Here is a 21009-nt window from a genome sequence, read left to right as displayed (position 1 = left end):
ATACTAATACATACATTCTCTTGTCTAGATGATGTGTCTCGCATGAAAATGGCAACCAAACCTCAGATAAATATTACTCCTTAACTGTAAAGCATTAGCAGCTGCACAGAATGAATGGCAATCTGTAGCTCAAAGAACCTAAGATCTTAGAGACAAACAAAGATGTGGAGGGGACACATTGAGAAATTCAGCGAAGAAATGCAGTGGGCAGTTTTAAAACTAATATTGATATTATTTTGTATTTTGCAACTGAAGTGACTTTTAGAAAGGATTTAACACTTAAAGTGTTTCCTAACAAACAGATACTGTGTGTTTAATCACAAACAGAAAAAAATAAAGTGGAAAAAGGAGGGCTACCCATACTGAGATAATGTGGAAAAATGAAAACAAAAGGAAATTTTAGGAGAAAAGTAATTTACAAGATGAAAGATATGTGAATTTGTACGGAATAAGGGGAAGGAAGAGTCTTGAAGAAATTTAAGGAGGGTTTGTTTTGATCAGCTCTATGAGCATGGCAAACATTAAGAGAATGTGAGATTTTTGAAATCACCTATCTGTAACAAAGTAAAAATCACACAGATTTTTTGAATTCAAGTTTTAAAATATTTACAAACTGTGGCATGTATCATACCAGTGAACCTAGGATACTATTGAAAAGAATTTATTTGGCATGATGGCATACAGGCAGAACTCATTCTTCAAATAGTTATGTCACTTTGTCCTCAGCCTTTGTATTGTTACTTCTACATTGTTCTATTACTGAACTTTCTGAATTTTGTGATTTCTTTCCTTTACGTAGATGTGCTTAGTGAATTTTACAGAATCAGAGAGTAGTTGATGTTGGAAGGCGGCTCTGGGGATCATCTGGTTGAACCTCTCTGTTCAACCAGGGCCACCAGGAGCTGGTTACCCAGGACCATGTCCAGATGGCTATTGAATATCTCCAAGGATGAAGACGTCACAGCCTCCCTAGGAAACCTTTCCCACTGTTCAATAAATCTCACAGGGGATCTCAAGTTTCAGTGTGTGCCCATTGGCTCTTGTCCTGTGGCTGGGCATCACTGAAAAAGGCCTGGTTCTACCTGCTTTGACCCCTCCCTTCAAGTCTTTATAAGATACCTTCTGAGACTTGATAGTCCATGCTGAATAGTCCCAGGTCTCTCAGGTTTCCTCATTGGAGAGGTGCTCTAGTCACTTCATGGTCCTGGTCGCCCTTTGTTGGACTGTCTCTGGTATGTCCCCGTCACTCTCGTGCTGAGGAGGCCAAAACTGGACCCAGCACTCCAAGTGTGGCTTCACCAATGCTGAAGATTGGGGCAGGATCACCTCCTTCAACCTGCTGGTAATTCTTTGTTTAAAATGGCTTTGGACATGACTCATCTTCTTTACCACAAGGGCTCATTGCTGGCTCATGTTCAGCTGGCTCATGTCCACCAGGATTCCCAGGTCCTTTTCTGAAAAACTACTCTCCATACATGCACTGCTACCTGTCCCTGTCCAGGTGAAGGATTTTTCCATTCTTGTTTTTCCTTCCTGAGCATGACATCACATTATGTCACATGTTAAGGCATGGTGCTAATAACACCAGGCTTGTGGGTTTGGCCCCTGTATGGACCATTCACTCTAGATTTGGTCTTGGTGATCCTTGTGAGTCCAATCCAACTCAGAATATTCGGTGAGACTTTTGGTTAGTGTCAGCTGCTTGTGTTACCTCCCAGCGTCTGACCTACCTGCCAGGAAGAGAAAAGTGAAATAAGAAAAAGGTTTAAAAAAAAAAAGAAAAAGAAGGGAAAACTAAAAAAACCCTTTATGATGTGAAAGCACTACTAAGCAACAGCTGAAAGACGGTGTGTTCTCAATGCTGTTTCAGTCACTCATACTGAATTTGATTTTGACAATTTTTTCACACATAGAGTTCCAGCCATAGGCACTATAAAGCTGTCAAGATTAAAAAAAAAAACAAGGTAGCAAAAAACCTTTCCTATTTAAGTGCATACTCTAGGGACTGAGATGAACTCCTTGACGCAATGGGAGAATTAGAGCAAGAAAAAAATGTACGCAATCAGCCTTGCATATTCTGAAGATGGAAAACAGATCAAGCTTTTTAGCCACATGAAGGCTGGTAAATTCCCAGAACAACCCCATGAACGGAAGACTGAGACAAAACAAAACTAGCTTTAAAATTGGGTTGATCCATTTTTAAAATGGTTTCTTTCTGTATTTTTGATCTCTATAGTTCTGATTTTCTGTTACAGTAGAGGACTAAGAGTTCATGATCCAGTGCCCCCTCCCAGGACCCAGCTACACAAATATCTGAAGACAAGGCTTCTATTTCCCAAATGATTTTTCATGTCATCCTCCTCTGGGAGCTCTATTTCTACATACTTAGAATCAGGTCATAAGACTTGTACACAATATTTTATTGTAAAATGCTGAATACTTAAACACGATTACTCCACAGACTGCTCTCAGTAGTGATAATAAGTATACAAGTAGGTCATGTAGGATCAAGACTCAAATGTTGACAGCCATAAGAGAATAATTTTTGAATGCAAAACATGTTCAAGAAAGTTATAAAGTGAAGAGGGTCAAATCATCATCTAAATAATTCATAACTGTCTGATTCTATTAAAGCAGACTGATTTAGAAGATAGAGCGCATGACAAAATCTATGTTTTCCAGCACTAGAAAGATTTATATAAAAATTATAAAATCTCTGTAAAACAGCTATTTTCACAACAATGTTTTCAATATACATCAGTATACTTAGTTTTCAAATGACTTCAAGTGACCTGATGGGCTTTGGCCAGAAGAACTTTCTATTTCTCAAGAGTGCAATATACTTTATTCCTCTCCTTATTTTCAAATTATCTTCCATTATACTATTATAATTGAAATAAGTGGCAAGTTCATCCCAGATGGAACCTAGCTCCTACACAGTTGCTGCTGACTTTCCCCAGCACTTGCCATTAACCTCTACTGTGCACTTTGTCATTATTTGAAATAAGCTGAAATGCCATTTAAACTTTTAAGACAGATATATTGCATACCAGTTTTTCCTTCTCTCTCTCTCTTTTTTTTTTTTTTGGTGGTGGTTTTTGTTTTAGTTTTGGTTTTGGTTTTTTGGGGTTTTTTTGCATTGCATTCAATTCCAATCCTCAAGATCCTGGCAAAGCAGTGCAACAGCTGTCGGTGTCTAACGTAAAGTGCATGAGATTCCCTTTTATGACAACTATATGTAAAATCTAACATATTATCATTAGAAGGAAATCGTTAGAAGGAAATTTGGGAAGCAGGCTTGTAAATCAAGACCATTTGGAATTAAAATGACATCCACTGCATCAACTTTTCTCTACACCACCTTACATTCTAGTAATTACTTTTGTAGCACAATATGTAAGCATGATGCTTCATAAACAAATAACAAAAGAGTAAATAATGTTGCCAGAAATATTACATGTAGTCTTAGTCCTTACTTGAAATTGTGAGAAAAGCTAGGAGAATCCACAAGATAGTGTACCTTCCCAACATTTTAAAAATGCACTTCGAAATAAAAACAACAATAATAAAAAAAAGACATTAATGTATTAAAATAATAAATAAATAAACGAGTGAACCAAATCCCTCTGTACTGCAGTCAGATAAAGACAAAAGATAATCTATACTGTTTTATTGTAAAGTTATGGAAGTGTGATTTTCCAATGGATTTTTTTTCAGATATTTTTCCAGTCATCATTCTTTTACAGATGGATTCTATGTATTTTTTGGAATTATTTCCCATTTAATTAAAACTTTATAGAAGGTAAAAAAGATACTTTAGAAACATTTGCACACTAATCTCTAAAAATTTAATTTTGGTTTTAAAAGTATTGATCAGGACAGAGAAATAATTGTGTTCAGAAAGAAATTATTAATTATCTCAGCCATCATAGAGAAATTCTAATAATGGTCAAGGATTTGTGTTGTTGAAACATCAAAGATATTCACTGAATTAATAAAATTTAATTGAAAGCAACTAACTCTGGTTCAATATAATATGCATCACCATTGAAGGTATAAGCAGAACAGTTTCTCCCTAACACTCAGAAGACAAGGATTCAGAATTTAAGCTTGTGACTTCTAACTACAAGAATGTGGTCTGTGAATAAAATGTCCTGAGTTCTCCAAACAAAACTGTGGGGTTGTTATGCAGTATACGTTTTCAATGTCGGGTCTTTTTCCAGAAAGCCATCTTTACAACAGCTTCTGTAAAACCTACATGTCCATCTTGAATTCATAGACCTATTGAATTTTTTAGGCTGGAAGTCAGCTCCGGAGGTCATTTAATCCATCCTCTTGCTCAAAGACGTGGATTTTGAGCATGTTATCCAGAACATTTGCAGTCAATTTCTGTATACCTCCAAGGATGGGAATTCCTACAACCTCCTTGGTCATCTCACTCTATGCATAACCACTCTTGCATGGAAAACTCATCTCCTTCATTGTCATGTAAATTTTCTTTGTTGTAGCTTTGTTGTGATCACCTCTTCACCCTGCACCTCTGAGAATAGCCCATCTCCATTTTTCCTGCAATGAAAAAACACGCAGTTGAAGACAGCTGCTATATTCTCCTTCAGCCAAGTCTCCAAGCTCTACTGCTCAATGGTCTCCAGGCCAGCCTGGTCCTTTGCCTATGGAGGAGCCCAGAGCTGCACACAATACTTCACCCTCAGCACCACAAGTGTGAAATAGAGGGGAATAACCACTTTCCCAGCCCTGTGGGATGTCTTCCTGCTAATGCCACCTAAGATGCATTTCCTACCAGAATTCTTTGAAAACATTTTAGAAACTGTTTGACCCCACAGACGTCATAGGGATTTGGACTTTTTGGATTGCTGAGCCTATGGGTATGTTTGATTTTCTAAAATGATTTAGCTCCAGGCATTTCATATATATGAGAAAAATTAAACCTACATGAGAGAAGATAGCAAAAGTTGCAGGAACCGTTCATAATCAGGCCAATTGGATACAATTACTATTTAACTTAGTGTTAGTTATGCTTTCAAAAATCAAACTTCGAAATAAAGTCAAAGGCCAAGTTTTAAAAACGGAAAGAAACCAGAAGCAACTTTGACTTAGTAAAATGAGAAATATGTAAAATCTAACCAATATGGGAGAATATTAAATTGTTTTGTTTCACGATAGCCTGCAGACATTTGTCATTGTGAGAGTCTATTTGATAGGAAACTTGAATTGTTCTGGGATGGATTTGGATTTATTTTTCCCTTGCTTCTCTGACATATTGCAAGTGCAGAAGACTTCACAGCAGTGGGAAGAGGTTTTGTTTGGAAAAAAATTTTCTGTCATGATTGGTGAAATCAGAATAAAATCCTTCCAACTTTATTTCCTTCTTTCTTGCATTCATCAATTTTTTATTTGATTGCCCAGATATTAATGTAATTTGTTATATTATAATGTGTGAAAATTTCTAAACAAAGAAAATATTCAGCTATTTTCTACCAAATGGATGGTTAGATACAGTATCTGATGGCATTTAGGGGATTTATGAAAATTTTCATTTTGAATATAGAGCTGGCAAAATATTTCACTGTATTTAAATATACTAGTAGAGCACTAACAGAATATAGTATTTTGCTGTGTTTTAAAAGTATGGTTACTTCATGTTTATTTGAAGCAATGAACTAACATGATATGAGCCTGAACAAGGCATAGTGGGAAATAATAAGAAATATCGGTATAAATGGCTAATTATGTAGCAGTCAGATGCAACAGTCAAATTTTTCCACAAACAGGTGGAAAGTGACTCCTTTTAAACAGATGCCTAATCCCACTGATATGAATCCACCTGTTGCAAAAGCATGAACCTTCCTAAGTACATATGTTAGTTGGAAAAAAAATCAAATTGATAGGCTATTTGAGAGACAGCTTGGTCTTGCTTTTTTTCTCAGTAAACTTTTAGCTTATGAAAGGCATTTATCTTTTCAAACACAGAAAACTTCTTCATATGACCAACAATATTAAAAGTGAAGTCACAAATCCTGAAATTATCAGCAACATCCATTAATATTGTGTTCCACCCATTGCTGGTAAAAAATCACATTTAATGGACAATTTCATCTTGCCTTATTCCTTATTTTTCAAAATGAGTAACACTGTTGTTATGATATAATTTGAAGGTGTGGGATGGATAGTCAAATAGCGGTATGTTTAATGATATAGAAAACAAAACCTAATTTTATATGTATACATACATATATATATGTATATGTGGAAACATTCTTTGTCATTGGGAAAAAATAGACAAATAGCTAGTAGATATAACTCAGGGAAAAATCATGAAGTGAGAAATGGACTAGAAGAAATAACAGGCCTTTCATGCCAGGTCTTTTTAGGACTAGAAAAAACAGTGGGAATAAGATGCCTGTTAATCTGGAGAATATTTCTTATTAATGTCTGAAAATATTCAACTTTACTTAAAAATAAAATAAATAAATGCACAAACAAAACAAAGAAAAACCTGGAAATCATTGCCAAATGCCAAGAAACAACATCATCTCAAAAAACCATAGGCACTTTAAATTGTAATTTATTAATTAAGAAGCTCTGGGTAATTAGGGATCAATGACTGTTGGCAAAACTTCTTTAGGGATATATTTATTTCTGTGAATCAAAGAGCACAGTGAGAATGGCTGTTCAAAAGCAGTGTGGAAAATCAATATTAATCCCTCAACACTGCCACCCTTCCCGCAAAAACTTCTTCATTATTCACAGAAAAAAGATATTCTACCATAAGGAATGACAGGAAGCTGTATCAGGGGAGGTTTAGGTTGGATATTAGGCAAAGCTTCTTAACCCAAAGGGTGGTTGGGTATTGGAACAGCTCCCCAGGGAAGTGGTCACAGCACCAAGCCTGACAGAGTTCAAGAAGTGTTTGGACAACACTCTGAGGCACATGGTGTGACTCTTGGAGTGTCCTCTTCAGGGCCTGGAGTTGGCCTTGATGATCCTTGTGGGTCTTTTCCAACTCAAGATATTATATAATTCTAGGAAGATTTAATCATTTTGGTTTATATAAAAGCTAATAAGTTCTTTAAGAGAAGGAGGTTTAACGAGTTGCCTTGAATGTGCTATAAGTATTAAAAAAAGGTAGTATTATTTATTGCGACCTAGAATATGTTCTGAATAGCTGTTCTAGAATATTTCTGATTTTCTAACACTCATGAAAATATCAGGTAATAATATGGGGTTTTTTTTAAATGAAAGTCATTTCCAAGCTGCAGCAACTGAAGTAAAAATGGGTTTATGCCAGAAGAGGGAGATTGCAATTTCCTGAAATCTTTGGGTCATTTGGACAATATATAGGTAGTTTTTTCCTTACATGTTTTAATCCTTATGGTATGAAACCTTGAAATTACTTTCTTTCCTAACAGAGAAACAAAAAGTGGTTATTTTTAATCTATTACATTAGACAATATGTTTCAGGAACAGAACCTCTCCATTTTCTATCACAATTTGTGCAAAAATAGATCTTAATGTAAAACCAAAATAAAGAGAACATTGATATTTAAGCTGTTTTAAATATAGAATCAAAATTCAGTGTATCTGAGCAATATGGTGACTTGTTCCAGAATAAACTTAAATTAATAGTAAAATTACACCACATAGGATAATCTTTAATAAAATTTCATTATTAAATTTCTGTTATATTTCAGAGAAAGACAGTGCAGGCTACAGTTTCACTCGATGTATAGAAATAAATATTGAAGATTTCAATATTATATTTACATCATACTATTAGAAATAGTCCTGGAAAAAAACAATCAACAGGTAATCTTTATCAGGTAAACAATTTCATACTGATGAAGCTGATGAACAGAAATTGCTTAGGCAAACCACATGTCAGTTTAAATCTTATACATGTCTATTATGAATTTAAGCTCTCTGAAGAAAGACACTTTATGAAAATACTCTATTATTTTTCAGGTTTTAAATACACTTTTTTTTTTTTTAAGATTGGTAGCATTTTTCTCTCCTCATAAAATGTGTAAGCGTAATTTATCTGCTAAAAGTCAGGGATACAGATTTAGGAGGGAAATAAAAAAAAACAACATAAAAAAGAATGGCAGGAGAATAAACTACCATTTCTTGGGTTTTCTTTCTATTTCATCAAATCTATTATTTCTCTTTTACACATTTAATCAGTATTTCTTTCCCTCAGATAATACAATTTAACTGCTTCTATGTGGAGAGGTTCTAACACTCATTACTTTTCCTAATCACTCTAACGAATGTTTTGAAGTGTTGTTTTTAATTATGAAGCCCCTTTTTACATAGAAGTACTCTGAATTTCATAAAATATTCCAGTAAATGACCCATGCAGATCAGTCCCCACTGTCTTAAAAGACAATGAAGAAAGCCTCTGAAAATTAAACAAAAATTTTAATTGATTAATTATATTACATTAATCATTTATTGGGACTCTTGTTCCCATGAAAAGTATCCTTTATTCAACTTAACTCACTTCATTTCCAGGTGAATTAGAAGCCCTTTAATTTATTTCTCTTCTGATTTTGAAAATCTTTGAATCTTTAGAGAGGGAGTTGATATTCTATAACTAGTCCTCCATAAAACAAACTCAATAATTTATTTCAATTAATTTATTTCCCTAAGCGTCTCTCTCTAGATATACCCTAAAGGGAAGTATCTTCACAACTGGAGGTTGAATTCAAGATTACAAAGGAAGGTAAAAGGGTCAATAGCTTTATGAAGTTTTAAGTTCTTTTCTCCTATTTTGTGGAGTGCTTTCCTGCTTCTATGTTTTTATGTAGGAGTAATGGCAAACACAACCATTGGCAAACACAAACACAACTCTAAAAAGAATTTATATAAGTGGATTTATTTCTCAATTTTGTCTCAATCTCTCACTTAATATGTCTTAGATATTTGCATAAGCAGGCAAAGGCCTTTTTTTTGATCTGTTTTTTGAATATATTATGTCAGTCATAGATGAAAAGTGTCTCATCAATATTGAACATTAACAATAAATATGTTACTATTGTTATTAATGTTTTTAATAAATACTTATCACCCTTAATTAAGAGTGTATTGGATTTTGTGGCCAGGTTTTAGTAGAGGGTTAGGTTACAGGTGTGGCTTCTGTGAGAAGCTTCCAGAAGCTTTCCCCATGTCTGGCACAGCCAGTGACAGCAGGCTCCAGGATGGACCCACTGCCAGCCAAGGCTAAGCCAATCAGAAAGGATAATTTCTATGACTATTGATCATTCCATGAAAATGTTAAAAAAAAAACAAAAAAAAAAAACAAGTGTGTGGCAATTCACAACCAATACCTGAATAAAATGCTCTTTGGCTAATTAGGATTCTACCAATCTAAAGTATAAGAGAGAATTTTTCAAATTTGCTTCCTAGAAACTATTTGGCTCCACAGAAAAGGGATATTTAGACCTCTGTGGGAAGGCAGACCAAAGAAACTACTGCATGCTGTTCGAAGTAGGAAAGACCACTTTATCTGGTGAGGATATCTAATAATCTATATATCTGCTGCACAAGATCATGCCTTGTTTTTGGTCACCATTGAATGAGCATGTGGCTTCATCTTTCCTGAAACACTCCAATCACATGTTTATGAACTACATTGTTCTTCCTCTTTGTTCATTACATTATTTATTTACTTATTAGCTTATTTTTTTTATGATGGCAGACTACAGATCAAATTATCCTTGCTATAGGAAAAAACCCCAAAAATTTATGAAGGAACAATTTGTCACTTTCTGTGCTCCAATAATTAAGATTTTTTCACACATTGAAATAACATGTATTCCAACTTCAACATGGTATGGGTGATAAAATTCTGCCAACTTGTTCTAAGTATGACATACTCCTTGTATTTTCAAATGCAAGTTAATAATTGACTCTACACTGACTAATATCACTAGAAGTTAACATAGAAACATGGTGTTAAAAATGTAATTTTTTTTACATTTCATATTAGATTTCTTATTGGCAATGATAATTGATTGGTGACCTACAGTTGCCCAGCAATTTCTTATTGCTCTTTAATTCATCATGACTTCCTGTACATTGAACTAGACCTCTTTTGCAGCTTATTAATTGTATCAACATTCCACTTTATTACTGCGGATAATAAATTAGTTCCACAAAGTTTGCCATTTTTCACCAGAGTGTTTTCAAATTTAAAATGTATGGCCAATTTTGTAATATTGCAGTCATTGATCCACTGAAGTGCTGAAAATTTTGTTGAATTTCTATCAGAACTTTGACAAGGTAATGGCAATGAAATCAGTCTGGACAGATTTCTGTAATGAATCACTTCTTACTGATCATGAACCATCTGCTACTTCAGTTGTTAGATTTATCCTCCCTTTTTTAGCTTACTGATCACAGGTAGTAGTAAGGCAGTCACCTTAAAATATATGGTAAACTTGACAGGGACAATTTTTCAGCTACTAATCTTATTTTTATTTCTGTGCTTAATCATTAATACACCCCTTCATTTTTTTCTCTCAAAGCCAGGTTAAGGTACTAATTTCTTCAGTATACACTGTTTCAGATGATGGAAATTCCATTTTGTAACTATTCTTACACTTATAATGGACCAAGAAATTGATACATTCTCTGCTAAAACAATCTCACCTGATAAAGTAAAATGCAAGATTTAGATTCTGCTTAATCTACTTTTACTTTCACATGGAATTGTCTCTTTTGGGTGTAAGATTGAATTCCCATTTTTGAGGAGGATGTATAAACATAATAAAAGACAAACTGCAGTATAGTAGATGAATAAGTAACAGATATAGACCACTGCATATCTCTAGATACAGCACTCAGTAGATGCTAAAAAGAGCAGAAAAGTAGTATCAGACTCATACTTTGCAATTTTACATAAAACTTCCTATACATAAAATAAAGGTAGTATAAAATTCAAGTGGCATAAAATAAAATTAGTATAAAATAAAAATGGTACTATAAAATAAAGTTAGTATAAAATAGAGGTAATTTTTACATCTAATAAATTTCATCTTGCTTTTTGGAAAATAAACTGTATGTCACTTGGAAAATTATTTTAGCTTTTCCTTTTCACAGAGGTGTATACATTTTTGATTCTTTAATTGTAATGTTGGATTCAATGATTCATGAAAAAGGGTTTGAGCACCTACTGTCAGAATTTGCATCTTATTCTACAAGAAATTTCATGCATCTTAAAGGCTGATGTCATTCTTGCTCTGTGCTCTGGAGAGTTTACAAGCTTCTTAAGAACAATGTAAATGAATGCAACAGTGTTGATCTGCTGTAACTTAGCAGAAAAAGCTGGCATGGCTAAACTAAACTGACCATTCTACTACCATATTTATGAGCCTCTGGGTTTCATTCTTGACTTAAAAACAGGAAAGAATGTGACATTAGACAAATAGACACACTCCATGCACTACCATTAACAAGCAGGGAAAAATGATAGTAAATAATCCAATGGTAGAAGACTACTAAAACCTCACAAAAAGCTACTCTGAAAATTGAATCTACTTTTGTGTCAGTTTTTAAGCAAGAAGTATGATCCTTGTAAGAATCACAGTCAATTCAAGAGACACTTCCACTCCCTGTCTCTTTTCTAAAACATGCAGGATTCCTAAAAATCTGACATAATATTGAAGTCAAAAACTAAATTCTACTTCAGTCTCTATCATTAAGTACTCTCTGAAAATCAGTACCTTTTAAAAGACGTCTGCTATTGTGTTACACACAAGCTCAGTCTTACATTTTTTCAGTTGGTAGTCATATTTCTCTACAAAATGTATCTTAGTGTGTCAACAAAGAGCAGAGAATCCAGTACTATTTTGGAAAAGAACGAAAGAAATTGCAAACATGTATTGGAGTCTTTAGAGAAAAAAGAAAGAAGATCATATATAGCATTATTTTCAGGTTCCTTTGTTTTCTTAATGCTTTTATATGAAATGAGTAAATCAAGAGCACAAAGTAAAAGTCTCAACTTTGAAGAAATGCTGTGGGGAAAAGCAGTATGAAACACATAAGTTCTGGTAAATATTTTTTCTATATTTCTATATTTTTGTGAGCTGTGATAATAAAATAAGTTATTTGATCAGAAAGGTCTTTTATTCAGGAACTCAAAACTGTAAACTAAAAAACAAGATAAGAATACCAATCCATATTTTCAATGCTCTGTATATTTTTGTATGTTTTAAAACACTTGAATTATTAAAAGTTTTACTGCCTACTTAATTTGTGTGTCACTTTCAGTTGGAAGAATACCAGTGTACAGAGAGGAATCCAACCTGAACATTTTATTGGATGACCTTTGAAGAGTCTATTTTTCGTTTAAGTGTTGTGAGCTGTACTCTGCTCTGACTTAATCTATTGAGAATCAGGAGCTAACATTTTAATCAGCTGTAAATTGTCCTTCTTGAAAATCATGTGTATTTTTAAAATGTATAAACTAGATACTCAAGCAGGAGGGAACTATGTCCCAGTGATCAGCACTGCAAGCTACGTGTTGTAAACTGTCAGCAGTAAAAAATGTTAAATGGCCATTGCTGCTAAAACTCTGCATCAGCCAGTATACAGGCAAAAAAAGAAGGCTTTTAATAAATTATTTGAAAAAATCTTGAAAAAAATGCATTAAATAAACTCTGCGAGTAGTTATATGTATAGTCATATATACAGCTATATATAACTGTAATGACTTTTTAATGTACTCACCTTTTGCCAATAACATTGGTAAAATGACTAACTACTTCACATTACCTTTTCTAAGTTAATTTATCCATAGCTGTGCTAACAAGACCTGTAAAGCAACCTTTTTGCTTCTGGATTTTTGCATAACTTCAAATCAACATAAACACTTTGGGACTTGTTATTTCTAAAAACACATGGAAATTATATATGTGTAATTTGAATACATGATTCCAATACTGACCATATGTTAGTTTTCTACAGATTTACATTTTCCCTTCAACACTGCTAAACATTAAAGAAATTTATCTATTGCATTAAATTTCAAAATCATAAAAATAAAAACGTGGTCTTCTCATTAACATTTTTGAAATAAAACATTGCAAAATTGTGTTCAAAATTATGTTCATAAATCACAGAATCACCAAAAGGCTTCAGTTGGAAGGAATCTTAAATATTACTGAGTTCCAACCCATGACATGGCTAGGGACACCTTTCACTAGATCAAGTTGTTCAAAGCCCCACCCAGCCTAACTTTAAACATGGTATGGGGCATCCAAAATTTCTCTCAGCAACATGTTCCAAGCACTTCACTATTTTCACAGTGAAGAATTTCTTCCTAATATTGAATCTAAACCTACTCCTTTTCACTTCAAAGCCCTTCTCCCCCTTGTCCTGTCACTACATACACTTGTAAAAAGTCCCACTCCATTTTTCTTGTAGGCTCCCTGGTGCTGGAAGGCTTCAATTAGGTCACCCTGAAGCCTTCTCTTCTCCAGCATGAGTTTTGAGGAACTGAGCAGTCTGGCACAGTACTGCACTGAAATGTAAAGATTACCAGGATTTTTCAAAGCATTTGGCGATTTGGAGTCTTTTAGCTTGCAACTGTCATTATTACATGCTGTATTTAGCAAGAAGTCTCTATCTACTCTATACTGTCAAGAAAAATACTCCCAAACGAAGAAAGAGTCTTGTGGGTTGTAGCTATGAGCTCTTACAGTCTTACCAAACCTGGTCCTGAAGGACTAGAACTTCACAATTAAAAATATGTGTTTCTAAATAACTTTTATATCCTAAATGATGTTTAATTGGGGTGTGGGTTATTTCTACTACATAGTTTCCCTTGATACTAAGCAAAAAAATTATTTCTCCCTCATTAGTGAGAAGCTGACTTTATTTTGCATTTGTGTTATTTATACCCTTATCCTTCACCTTATATGCCTCATTCATTTTGACAACTTCACAGTCCCTCCTTCCACAGTTACTTAAAGTAGCTTCATGGCCCAGGGTTGCAGACTGTCTGAGCTCTCTGCCCTTGCAGTGTGACAAGAGAAAGCATGAAAATCTCTACTGAACATTGACGAGAAATCTCACTTGCCCTTTAACAGTGTTTCATGTATTCACCAAAACCCTGTCTAATCTTAATAAGCTTTTATACGCCTGAAAGGTTGTTTTTTCCCCACCCACTCGATCTAGTAAGAGACAGTTCTCTAACCATTATCTGTATAATTATGGAAATCTGATTCTAAGGAAGCTTTAACACCTACACATGCCAGAATGAAAATTCTGCTTCTTCCCCACACTTACGTAATCTGCCTTCATAGGCAATCATGGTAATGGAAATGATAGTTAAATCACCATTCAGGGTCTGAATGTTCTGCTTGAAGAGAACCAAGGGTCACTTTATAATAAATGTGGGTTTTTATCTTTATTAGGGTTATTTTTTTAAACAACTTTTTTCAAAGATTTTTAAAAATTTAATTAAATTTCCTATTAGCAGGAGGATTAAGGTGCTCTGAACCTCTCTATTTACTGCAAGGAAAGTGAATTTTTTAGGATATAAGAAAGAGGCAAACCATAAGAACAATGCATGTTCTAACCAAGATTTAATTTAATTTGAAAACCTTTTTCTTTAACAGGTACAGCACCTTTCTCCTCTGGTGAACGTGGTTCTGGTGTGAAATGTGAAAAGACAAGCACAGCCACAGTTAAAAGGAGGTTAAAATGCACTTCTATGATAAAACATAATCTCTACAATGTTACAAGGTGTTAGGTATCTTTAGGTACACTTAAATTATGTTGGTTTGAAAAGCGTGCAATGTCCCAGCAAGATACTACTGTTTTCTTAGCAATCATTAAAAGGTCATCTAGTTCACTTCAGTTGTGAGGTTTCTCACTCTGGGGAGAGCAGCAGGACCCCCGAAACCCCACGAGAAAGGGTCCCCTCTGCGATGCGAACCCCCACGCTGTTCCGGGCTGGTCGGAGCTGGGGCGCCACAATCAGCGTGGCATGAAGCTCAGGCAACAGAAACTCTGCAGGAAACATGGGTGAGGAGAAAGAACATTCTGGACACTGTCTCTAGTCTCCCAGGGAGGTTTATTCGTGTCTTTGGGGGGGTTGCAGGGAAGGGGAAAGGGGGAGGAAAGCGGGGCAAGGGCAAAGGGGCTGAGAGCCCAAAAACAGTGACCCCTGGGCTCACGCCAGCATGGGCTTATAAGGGAAGGGAAGGGGGGAGGGATTGGCTCTGGGGAGCCAGTCCCGGAAGGTCTGAGGGGAGAAAGGTGGGGAACACACCAATAGACTTCTGATAAGGCAGGGTGCATATTTCAAAACAGCCAATAACATACGGAGCAGGGGAACAAAGGAAAAACCTCGTGGAGCTTTGCAGGGCCACACTGCAACGCAGTTGTACTCTTGTTATGTGTTTTCTCAGCATCAAACTGGTTCCAAATAATTCAAAATCAGATTCAAGTGAGACGTTCCAAAGTGTATAAAACTTTCATCAACTTTCAACTTCATTGAAATTGCATACTACTAATTCTCAGTAAGATGAATAATGTAAATGGTATTTTCTAGTGTTTTCTAGTCTTTATTTTGAATACTCTGAGATATTATCAATATAATTTACACAATCAACTTAAGATGTAATTTTTAATATTTAAGATTTGCTAAGCTGCTTTTTAAAAGATATCAGAGCATTTACATACCTCAAGTGCATGCCTGACATGAGGTGGGATAAATTAGGTGTGGGATACAGACAACAGATATTAATAATATATATAAACTATTATATAAACAGTAGATAAAATAATTTTTCAAGTGAGACGTTGGAAATTCTGAGCTACAATACATTACAATATATTGTAAACCCTGCAGTATATTACACAACATTTTTTACTTTTGTTAAGAAAATACTCAACAGCTTCTCTCTAATGACCTTGTTGGTTGTGACTTGGAACACAATTTGTCTGCACTTACAGTTAAGAGTATCTGGCCAGGGGGTCTCTCTTTTATCTCTGTCACTTTCTCACAGAATTTTACTGGCACATATACCCCATCTCACTAATGAAATATGTGTATAGTAATTAGCCTTCAGTATTATAGGCAAAAGAGAAATCCTAGACTTGTTTATTTATATATATGTTGTTAGGCAGGGTTTAATACATTTTTAATATATGTATATATATATATACATATATACATATATATATATATATACACAGAAACACTCATTTTATAAAAGAAGGTGATATTTCATAAAAGGTAAAAAAAAAGTTTTCCCTCAATTAACCAGGTGCATTTTTATCAGCTGAAATGCAAATTTCCATATTTTGCCACTCACTTGATTAGCATTATAAAAAAGTCTGTCACAATTAAAATACAATTAGAACAAAGGAAATTTTTTTTTGCTATTTCAAGGTGTTATTAATTTTATTCCTATCAACTCCAGGGTTTGCGCAAATCCTATTCAACTCTGTGGGCACCTTTAAACTGATTTCTTTGTGAATTAGATCAGACCTTCAATCTCTGAAAGATTAGTACTGCACTATGGCTAGATAATAATTTTCCTTTTAGGTATTTTTTACATAGTAAATGAGACAAGTTTAATCAAAGATATGTCTTTTGGCAAATTATACAACAGTTTTCATCAGTTTCACTTCTAACATGAGACTGAAATCTATGCCTTAAGACTAACTGAAAACTTGGCAAAATGGGAGATCAATAAAGGAAAAAAAAACCCAAATTGGACACACCCTTGGGACATAAATAACAGAAAAATATGTTTAGAGTGGTATCCGCATCCTTAAAATATTAAGTTTTATTCTCCTGTTTCTTAAAGGAGGTGAGAACTGAATACATCTGCTGATCTTTAATGCCATGTGCTCTTATCAGAGTAAAATCCTGCTGTGCATAAATGTTGTGGACTTAATTTACTTGAGCAAGCAGAGGTGCCCAGTGCCTTTTGAGATTCCAGACTGTTCCAGGCACTGGCTCCTGCTACAGAAATATGCTCATCTCTTAGAGGCTTGGGCCATATCTGCTCCTTTATGGCCAGCTCAGAAACTCTAAAATAGCTCACATAGCACTCCCTACCCCTGCCTAGGTAAGTGAATTGCTCCCTGTGAGTCACATTTCTGTCTTCAGTTTCAGAGAAAAGAATTGGTTTTGAAGCACTGTGGAGGTTTATAACTTGAATCGGTGGCACTAAGAGAGAAACATTTTTAGTGCATTCAACACATTTGGCTAGTGCTATAAAGAGAGCAGATTCATTGCAGTAAATTAATTTCTACTCCCATTGGGTCTCAGGTAATTCCTTTGGCTTAGGTCAGCCAAACAGTGTTTTGAAATATTATGTTGTGGAACTCATACATGGCTCAACCAGTCTAAACCAGCAGGTGTTTTCTCAGTATAAATGACACTTCAAAATTAATTTCAAACAGAAAAATTGAAATGGAATCTTCTGTGAATTTACACAATATTCCTAGTGAAGTAAACCAAAAGGATCTACCCACATCATTTCTATGAAAAAATTCATTTAAAAACATACTTTTAATAAAAGTACAAAGCTTTGAAAAGTTTTATTTCCATGTCTTCCAAGGAAGTTAAAGAATCATATTTTTAGATATCTTACTTATACTAATAGTAGAGGCCATTAAACATACATGCCTGCTGAATGAAGACACAAATTAGACATCTTTTCTTTCAGAGAACAGATTTGTAGCAGTTAGTTCATGACAAAAAAAAGAAAATAATGATTGAAAACCACTGAATTTACTGAAAGGTTAATAAATCACAATTAGAGGCTGACTGATGCTTTAATACTTTTTGCATCAAAGGATATTTTTGGAGCATTTTTGAATTAATCATCATGATGAGCTATTGTGATATGTTGGACAGAACAGTTTTAGCAAGAAATGAGTCATGTAAAGAGAAGTACTGTTAGAAAGAGAGATGTCATCTGTATCTCTGTGTGGCCAAACTGAGTACTGTAAAGGCCTATAGAAAGGGGCTAAGAGTACACAGACAAATAAATCACTAGACATATAAATACAAGTATTAATTTATGCTATTCTAAACTGACAACCACTGTAAAAGTTTACAAAAAAGATAATTTAAAAAAGTTTTTTCAGCACTTTTACACTACTCTGCTTCCTTTCTGTTCCTTTCTGATAGGCTGGCAATCAAATATTTGTCTTTTTTTCTTCAATTCTAGGTGAATTTCAGCTCCTATAGCCACTTCTTTCAAAGCCTTCTGAAAGATATGATCTAGCTTAATGTTTTGGGTTTTTTTTTCCCCCCAAACTCCTCTTTTGCCTTTCAGGATGAAAATCACCACATAAAAGAATGATCTTTAAAGCATTTCATGTCTAGAGAGGCTGTTTCCCTAAATGTACTGGCAGTCACCTGCATGTAACCAACTAGTAAGCAATCTTTTGTCTACTAGAAAAATTAAATTTCTCTCTGTGATGAATGCTCAACATAACACAGTAAGAAGTATATCTTCCATTCTTATTCAACACTGTGACTACAATAAATTTTATATCTAAAACTCCATACAAATATCTAGGTAATTTTTTATTGTATATAACTGGCTCTTGACTAAGAGTAGGTACAGTAGCAACCCATTGCTTTGCAGTAGAAACATTTAAGATTTCTTAAGATCTTTTAAATGGAACAAAACTACAGTGATTTCAGAATGGATCCTAAACATTTGTGTATGTTTTGTAAATATTTCATCATTGTCATTATCCATTTAATAAAGAAGGTGATCTCAGGTCTGAAAAAACAAACAAAAAGTAATTCTCAAAAGACAAAATATTTCTCTTCTACTTTAAAGGAAGAAAGTTGCACTAGACCTTATTCTTCCATGTAAAATATTCTGAGTTCAAAATTCTACTGTATGCATTTCACTTACTACTTGAATTTTCCTAATATTTAATTAATTTTAATTGTTTTTTTGTTTGCTTTATGTTAGCCTTGGATTTTTTTCAAATGTCATTAGAATTAATAAGTATGTTTGAAGTGTATGAATAGAAATTTTATTGTGCAAAATCACCACTTTAGGTAAACTGCTAATTTCATATTATGGAAAAAAGCTACTTTACACAAGAAGGGAGAGCTTCTCTACACACACTTTATTAAACTTTTACACTATTCTTTAGACTGAAACATTAGATATCACTTAGCCATGTATGAAATAGGGCTACCTGGTGCATAAACTTAACTAAAAGTACAAGCAATTTCTTGGCTTGACTTAAACTACCACAGATACAGTAATTTCTGCTTCTTTCATTTTACACTCTCTGGGAAAGGGCTCTGTGGAAAAGGCAGTGATTGTCCTGGCAGGCAGCAAGTTGACCATGAGGCAGCAGCATGCTCTGGCAACAACAGAGACCAACAATATCCTGGGCTGTATGAACACAGCTGGGAGAAGTGACTATCTTCATTTACTCTGCATTCAGTAGGGGCATAACTAAAATATTGCATCCAGTTTTGGACCCTCAAGACACAAAAGGCACTGATAAACTGGAGTGAGTTCATCAGATGACTCCCAGGATTCTATATTACATTAATACTTGATAAAACAAACAAAACCCCAAGCAAATGCAGAAAAATGTTCTTAAAATGTGAAGTGTTTTGCTTTGTGTTTATCGTAAAATTTCTGTACCTTGGAAATTCCAGCGACATTTTGAAGCTTCTGTAGAATTGAAAGGCATTTGAATGGTATGTTAATCTGCTGACCCTTAAGTTTCTTTTCCATAATACATAAATCACTCTCTCTAATCAAAAGTACTTTCTTGCTGAGCAACCTTATTGGTGAATTTCAGTTCCCTACTGAAAATCCTTTATAATAAGAAGGGATTATTAAATTTTGATTAGCATCAGATTATACTAATTTTATCCACCAACTGACATTTCTGCTAATTGAGGATAAATGCACTAGTCTGATACCTCCCCAAAACACAGAACGTATTGAAAGTCTCAGCACTAGCTGAAAACTTAATTAATATTCATTGCGCTTCCTGGAAGCTACTGGTTGCCTAAACCAGAGTCTTGCAGATAAAGCTGAAAATGCAGTTTCTACAATATCACTATTTGGCACATTTTGTTTGAATTATTAAATAGAAGTGATATATCTAAAGTTATTAGCAAAGTGTTAATGTAATGACTTTAGTCATTACAGACCTTTCTGTGATAAACTATGCTTCTGTGCAGTTATTAAAGAACACCAGGCTAATGCTGATTTCCCAGTCAGGAAAATTTCACACACTCTTGAAAAATGGGAACAGAAAAAGAGTGAATGGGAACAAAACTCGTCTTCTTTTCTGGTAGTAATGAGTAGGATTTGTAAAAACATGGATATCTTCCTTTCCTTGATTACTTTCATCAAACCTGAGCAGAAATCATAGTTATTGTAAATGAAAGAGACTTTGGGTTTTATTGTGAGGCTACTTCCCTCAATACTTCATTGGCATGCTCTAAATTGGCTTTATTTTGATGTGAAATATTTTTATTCCAAAAGGTTAAATTACCTAAAATGCAGAGTCTTTTTAAAAAATCTTGTGTACCTCACAGTTTAAAAATCAGCGGTTTAGCTATTTCTTAGCTTAGATAAGTAATACAGTAAATGCAGCTTTTAGATAATGACTACAAAAAATGACACTGAAAGTTCTTTCTTTTCAAGTATAAACAAATGGATAATCTCTGATATCCTTTTTTCTGTTAAGCATAGGGCGGATCACATCAAATGTACAACACTAACACTCTCATCTAACTGCGACAGTCTTAAAGATAATATTGACTTAGATAAAGGAGAAAGAGGTTGAAGAAAGTCTATGCCAAATTAAATACCTGTTTATTGTGTCACTTATTATGAATACAAGTATATTAGTGGGTTTATTTGACCAGCTAATCTCTGGAATATGCATTTCTTAAGTAATCATTTTTTGTTTGCATTAATAATTGAATTAGAATGGAGTACAATTGAAATATAATTAGCAATT

The sequence above is a fragment of the Lichenostomus cassidix genome, chromosome 2 (assembly GCF_008360975.1).
Source record: "Lichenostomus cassidix isolate B80296 chromosome 2, HeHo_3.0, whole genome shotgun sequence".
NCBI classification, from domain to species: Eukaryota; Metazoa; Chordata; class Aves; order Passeriformes; family Meliphagidae; genus Lichenostomus; species Lichenostomus cassidix.
This window is presented reverse-complemented; position numbering follows the sequence as displayed.